Source organism: Carettochelys insculpta, chromosome 8, assembly GCF_033958435.1.
Source record: "Carettochelys insculpta isolate YL-2023 chromosome 8, ASM3395843v1, whole genome shotgun sequence".
Taxonomy (NCBI): Eukaryota; Metazoa; Chordata; order Testudines; family Carettochelyidae; genus Carettochelys; species Carettochelys insculpta.
In genome coordinates this window covers 45,718,576-45,725,105 of record NC_134144.1, presented here as the reverse complement: position 1 = coordinate 45,725,105, position 6,530 = coordinate 45,718,576, and the positions used below count along the sequence as shown (strand labels likewise).

At 48.3% G+C, this 6,530-nt stretch overlaps 2 non-coding genes across 2 annotated transcripts; one reads left to right on the top strand and one right to left on the bottom strand.

Annotated features, from left to right (window-relative positions):
• The first annotated feature begins 5,785 nt into the window (after nt 1–5,785).
• On the top strand, nt 5,786–5,857 carry TRNAA-CGC (transfer RNA alanine (anticodon CGC)). The gene has a single exon. It is a non-coding gene; the product is annotated as a tRNA-Ala (tRNA).
• A 285-nt stretch (nt 5,858–6,142) lies between these two features.
• TRNAG-GCC (transfer RNA glycine (anticodon GCC)) lies at nt 6,143–6,213 on the bottom strand. Its single transcript has one exon. It is a non-coding gene; the product is annotated as a tRNA-Gly (tRNA).
• Nucleotides 6,214–6,530: the final 317 nt, after the last annotated feature.

Here is a 6,530-nt window from a genome sequence, read left to right as displayed (position 1 = left end):
GTCTCTGAGTATGTATACTGCTACGTCGCTCTAGGTGACCCGAGGATTCTCTCTTGCCTAAGTTCCAAGCAAACCATAAAACATTGAAGACAGATGTTCAGCTACGAAATTGTCTGCAGGGATCAAGCAGGCATAATCAGAGGCTGCCTACTGGGTTGGGCCCCTCAGGTGACTTCACACAAAGTAGCTAGTGGAAGAACTTCTTTACATTTTGGATAGGGTACTCACTCTTCTGTGACAGCAACGAAGGGTCCTGTGGCACCTTACAGACTAACAGAAAAGTTTTGAGCATGAGCTTTCGTGAGCACAGACTCACTTCATCAGATGCACAGAGATGCACTCACTTTTCTGTTAGTCTATAAGATGCCACAAGACCCTTCGTTGCTGTTACAGATCCAGACTAACACGGCTACCCCTCCTATACTTGACACTCTTCTGTGGAGACCGCTAGTTCAACAACCCCTGCCCCTGCCACCTAATGAAGAAAGGGATTTGAACCAGTTTTTGAACCAGCTTTTTTTGTGTCAGTACGTGCCAGAACGGAGTACTGGCACCTTGGCAACCCCAGCCACAGCTCCCCAGCTGGTGGCAGGGGGGCCCTCCCAGCCCTGCAGCTGGGAGCTGGCTGCGGCACGGAGCCCTGCCAACAGCTCCAGTCACAGGGACACCAGCTGGGGGCTTGGTGGTTCCCAGAGCCCCACCAGCAGCTCCAGCTCTGGGGCAGGGGTCCCTGGCAGTCCCACGTCTGGAAGCCAATGGAGTATTGGCTCCTCCATTTTTTTTTAACACAAAAAAAAAAGGCACTAATTTGAACCAAGCTCTGTTACGTCTCTGATAAATACCCCAACCGTGAGGCTAAAGAATAGCCTGAAGTAAGGGGGAACCACATCCAGAAGACAGCTTCTGAGTACTCTGGAATCAGGCCCTACATATGACTTAGGGAGCCAAATACATCTGGTTTCAGTTTGTGATTCACAAAGCAGGTACATCTCTGATGCCCTCACTGGGCTATGAGAGAGGGGCACATGCAGCTTTCATTAACATCTCCCATTGGCCCCTGCCTCTCTCTCCCCATTCCCTCTGTAAGGAGCCAAGGCACCCAGTTTAGATTTTGTGGATCATTGCCTCGTCCTTGTGATTTTCTAGGTGACTACATGCATGCCTCATGATGATTCTAAATCATGAGACTGAAGACTGAGCAACTTCATTCATCCAAGAAACAAACTTGAAATGCATAGGGGTTATGCTATTGAATTCTCAGTTCTTAAGTTGTTTGTTTCTTAAAAATAAACCCAAATACAAAAACAAACAAACAAAAGCTTTCCTGCAACATAATCCTTTCATTATGAAACCAGTGGTAGAAAGATAAGGGAAACGGTAGGGGAAATAATGTAAACAACTTTTATTTTAAAAATACCTATAATTGATATTTTTTTGCAATTACCTTTTGAAGTTAAAATGAGCTTTTCCATTTGTTAAATGTTGCTGGGCTCACAAGCTAGTAGTAGTTTAATTTCTAGAGAGCTGTTGCCAGCTCGACACTAGGAAATCTTTCAAATGAAAGTTGCTGCTTCTTCTCTCAGTAGCTAGACTCCATTCATCATAGCTGTGATTTAAGGAACTGTATTAGGGTGGCTTCAGGAACTCCATTTCAGTGTCCTTAGTAACAGTAAATTTTAAAGTAGGAATGAGGAGAAAACTGAGGGAGATGGGTGAAGTTTTCCACATTAACATTTCCTTCTCTCCATTAAAGGTTATGGTTGTGTGGTATTTTTTAAAGTTTATGTTTTTATGAGATCCCACATCCCAGCAGAGCTCTAGCTGGCAAATTAAAAAGCAGCTTTAGATAATCAGTTTCCAATAATTTTGTTAGTAAACGTACAAGGGGTTATTTATGAACTAAGTAGAACTCATCACAGTGACTAGAGGGATATCTCTCTCTTGTACACAAATGTACAGTGGAAGGTTTCACACTTGTAACTTCTGCAAGCCAAGTTTGTTGCTCACACCAGGGAGGCCTTGCTTTCCTCTATTTGCCCCAGAAGTTCTCTGTGTGCTACCCTCCCATGCCCCTCTATTTCAGGGACTCCCTGAAATTTCTACCTCCTTCTGCCATGCCTAGGGCTCTATGTGCCACTCCATCCCATGGTCTTTGGGCTCCCTACTCCATCCTCCCCTCACAAGAATTATTCCAACAACCTAGCTACTCTCTCTCGGAGGTAAATTAGCTACGGTGACCAGAGGAACCCCCACTAACTTGCTACAATGAGCGTTTATACTGGAGCACTACAGAGGCACAATTGCAGTGCTGCCACTGTATTGGTTTAAGCATATAGCCTCAGTTACAGTCTCAGAGAGATAGGCAAGTTAGTCTGTATCTTCACAAAACAAAAAAAGCAGTCCTGTAGCAGAGGCCTAGGTGACAGGCCTGTTCTTTCCTACAGACAGCTACCCAACCTCAGGAAAAGTCTTACTAGCAACCACATGCCACACCACAGAAATACTAATCCTGGAATCTTTCCTCACAGCAAACCCCGTTGCAAACTCCTTCCACATATTTACACTAGAGACATCATCACTGGACCTAACCATATCAGTTACACAATCAGGGTCTCATATGCCTGTACTTCCACTAATGTGATATATGCCATCTTGTGCCAGCAATGCCCCTCTGCTATGTGTATTGGACAAACTGGAGAATCACTCTGCCAAAGAATGAATGGACACAAATCAGACATTAGGAATCTGAATGCACATAAACTGGTAAGGGAGCATTTCAACTGGGCAGGATGCAGTATTCAATGCTTGATGGTGTGCATTTTAAAACAAAGAAGTTGTGTCTACACATGCCCCCTCCTTTTGGAAGGGGCATGTTACTGAGACACTTTGGAAGATGCTAATGAGGTGCTGCATATTAAGATCCTAATGAGAAGCTGACATTAATATGAGGTACCTCATTAGCATAATAGCATCCACACACGATTCGAAAGTGCTGCTTTTGGAACGCTGCCACCTGTGTAGATGGAGGCCTTTTGAAAGGACCCCCTGACTTCAAAAGCCCCTTATTCCTAAAACCAAATAGGAAGAAGCTTCTTTCAAAGTCAGGGTGACCTGTCAAAAGGCCCCTGTCTGCATGGGCAGTGGCATTCCGAAATCAACACTTTCAAATCAAGTGCAGCCTCAGTTATAATGAGGCACTGCATATTCATGTTAGCACTTCATTAGCATCTTCTGAAGTGCCTCATTAACATGCCCCTTCCGAAAGGAGGGGGCATCTGTAGACACAGATAGAGATTTTAACAACAGATTACAAAGAGAGACATCTGCATTGGAATTTATTTTCAAGTTTGATACCTATAACAATGGATTCAGCAAAGATATCAATTGTCTTATGCATTACCAGGACAATTTTCCCATTTTGATATTCACAGTATCTGTAGGTTTCCCACTTAAGAGACATTTGCAAAGGCTTATTTTCTCCTCCCTTCCTCCCCCCACTTCTGCCCTATCAAGCTGATTCATCAGTTTTTTCTTTCTTTTTTCTCTACCATTTTTAAAATTCTCTTTCTGTCAGTTATCAGTATTCTCCAGATCTGAGGAAGTGGGCCTGTACCACAAAAGCTCACAATCTAATAAATAATACTGTCAGCATACGTTACAGTAAAGGATTACACAAGGCATTGTTTTAATTACATTAATTTGCTGTTATGTGTGCAGCAAGACCTATGTTTTTGACCAACATGACTGGAAATGCCACTAATGTTACCCTACCTCACTAGGCAAATAGTCTTTCCTATGTACAGTTCTGGTTTTCTTCTGTCATCTTCATTTCCAGGCCATGGACTGGGAGGAAAATGGTTTGGCTACTGGCCAAGGCTCTGGACTAGAGGATGAGGAAACTCTTTACAGGCTGCCTGCAGGATTCTTCCTAGGTCATCTTTCTCAAGACTGTGTGGGTCAAAGGATGTAGCAAATTCTGGCCTTTGTGGATGCTACAAGAAACAATCTTCCTCAGGGGTGAGCTGGTCTGGGCTGCCTCCTCCAGTAAAACATGCTCTAGCACTCTTTGACGTTGTCAGAGGTTTTTCAGGAGCTGGTTTCTCAAAGGGAAACAAAGACCATTTGGTACTTATGCTGGAGCCAGAAGATGCACCTCACCCCCAAGACAAAGCACATGGAAAACTATCAGCCATTCTGCATGGGGCAGAGGAGTGGGAGGGGACTGGGAAAGGTGAGGAAAGAGAAAGTGGGGTGGGGGAGAGGGCAGGTCAGTTGGAGCAAAACTGGATAGACCAGGGATGCTGGGTGGGAGCTGCTGGGAGTGGAGAAATAGGGCTTGGTGCTCAGGAGGACTGATACAGAGGTGGGAGGATGGGGAGAGCATGTGGGAATTAGAGGAAAGCTGGATGGGACTATAGCGGGTAATTGTAGGGATGTGAAATTGAGCAAGGCATGTACTGGGGAAGTGGAAGTCAGGAGGGGAGCTTTAAGGACCTGGAGGGATGACTGAATCAGAGCAGGGGATGCTGAGAGCTAGACTGAAGGAAGCTGGAGGGGACTAAAGAAGAGCTGGGAAGGGGAATAGAACTGAATGGGAATGGGGAAGGCTGTGACGAACTGGAAGGGAAGATAGGCAGGAGTTGGGGGTTAGGAGGGGCAGAGAGTCTCAAGAGACATTAGGTGGGAGCTAAGGGGCTGGGCAGGTCAGACCTAGGAAAGATGGGGTCTGGATCAGCACTGCAGGAGGGGCGGAGAGCTGGACTGAACATAAGAACAGTCATGCTGCCTCAGACCAATGGTCCATTTAACCCAATAACCTGTCTTCCCCCAGTGGCCAGTGCCAGGTGCTTCACAGGCCAGAGAAAGAGCAGAACCTGGCAATTACTAAGTGATTCTTCCTTGTGCCCAATCCCAACATCTGGTATTCACCACACCATAGGGCTGCAGCCCCCATCATCTTGTCTAATAGCCATCGGTGGACTAATCTAATGGAGGATAAGTCTTTTGGGGGGCCTGAGAGAGTTTCTCCAACTGTCCTATAAATAGGGTGCAGGGGTGGGGGGAGTTACCTGTGGCTGAGGAAGCAGGGGTTGCCTCCAATCCCCCTTGCCCCATGCAGTTGGCAGGAGTGGCAGCTTGCTCCACCCTGCTGGGCTGTCATGCTGCCCCCGGCCTGCTGCACCTCACTTCTCCACAGCAGGGGAGGGGTGGCAGTGCTGGAAAGGAGTGTGGGAGGGTGAGGAGCGCTGGGCCTGGGACGGAGCTTGGGTGGCAGAGGGGCACCAGGTTATGGGGGGAGGAATCTGGGGAGAAGGGCACTGACCGTGGTGGGGTAGTTTGGGTGGCGAAAGGGCACTGCCCGGAGGCGAGGGGTGCTGAACGGGGGAGTTTGGAGGGGGGAAGGGCACTGCCCGGAGGGGTGGAGTTCGGGTGGGGGAGGTGTGCTGAACGGGGGTGAGGGGGAGGACACCTGTTCTGGACGCCACCAACAAACATGCGGCCCCGCCTTGTAGGGGTGTTTGGATGGAGGCGGATTCCAGAGCCCGGACTCCCTTTCCCCACTGCGCCCAGGGACCGCTGGGCCATGAGCCCGCTCCTGGGGGGAGGGGCACCGGGCCCGCACCACTGAGCAGCCCCCGCGCGAGCGGACTGCTCAGCTGGGTTCGGCTGGGCTGGGCGCGCGGCGAGCCCAGTGGGGGGCGGAGCAGGCAGGACAGGAGCGAAGGCAGGGCGGATACGCACGCGGAAGGCATGCATAGAACGGACGGGGGAATGGGGACAGCTGGGGGATGTAGCTCAGTGGTAGAGCGCGCGCTTCGCATGTGTGAGGTCCCGGGTTCAATCCCCGGCATCTCCAGCGCTTCCTTTTTTTTTTTTTTTGGTTCTCTTTTGCAGCTTTAAAATAATAGTTTCCGAGCTCCAGGCTAGCCCAGTGGCCGGCGCCGCCCCCGGCTCCCGCAGCCCTCTTTCTGGTCACAGGCCAAGTGATGCGGTGACTAAACATGTAACAAAAGTGCTGGTGGCGTCTGGTGTTTGAGGTGCGCCCTGCCGGGAGGCAGCAATAAAAGTGGAGGACGGGCGGGTGGCTTTTAAGTACGATTATAAGAGTGTATGAAATGCTGGAGTACAGAAAAATGGAACTTGCATTGGCCGGGAATCGAACCCGGGCCTCCCGCGTGGCAGGCGAGAATTCTACCACTGAACCACCAATGCAGTCAATGATATATTACTTCAAATATAATGTATTAGAATATTTGAAATGTGCAGCCCCACTCACACAACAAATGAAAACAAATGCCAAAATTTGTAACAATGCAAACTGTACCTTTTCAAGTCACTATGTACTAACATTAGGTTTACACAAAATAGTCTCTTAGCTCTTCACACAGCACACAGTCAACCTGTGGAACTCCTTGCCCAAGGAGGCTGTGAAGGCCACGACTCTATTAGGGTTTAAAAAAGAGCTTGATAAATTTTTGCAGGTTAGGTCCATAAATGGCTATTAGCCAGGGGTAAAGTATGGTGCCCTA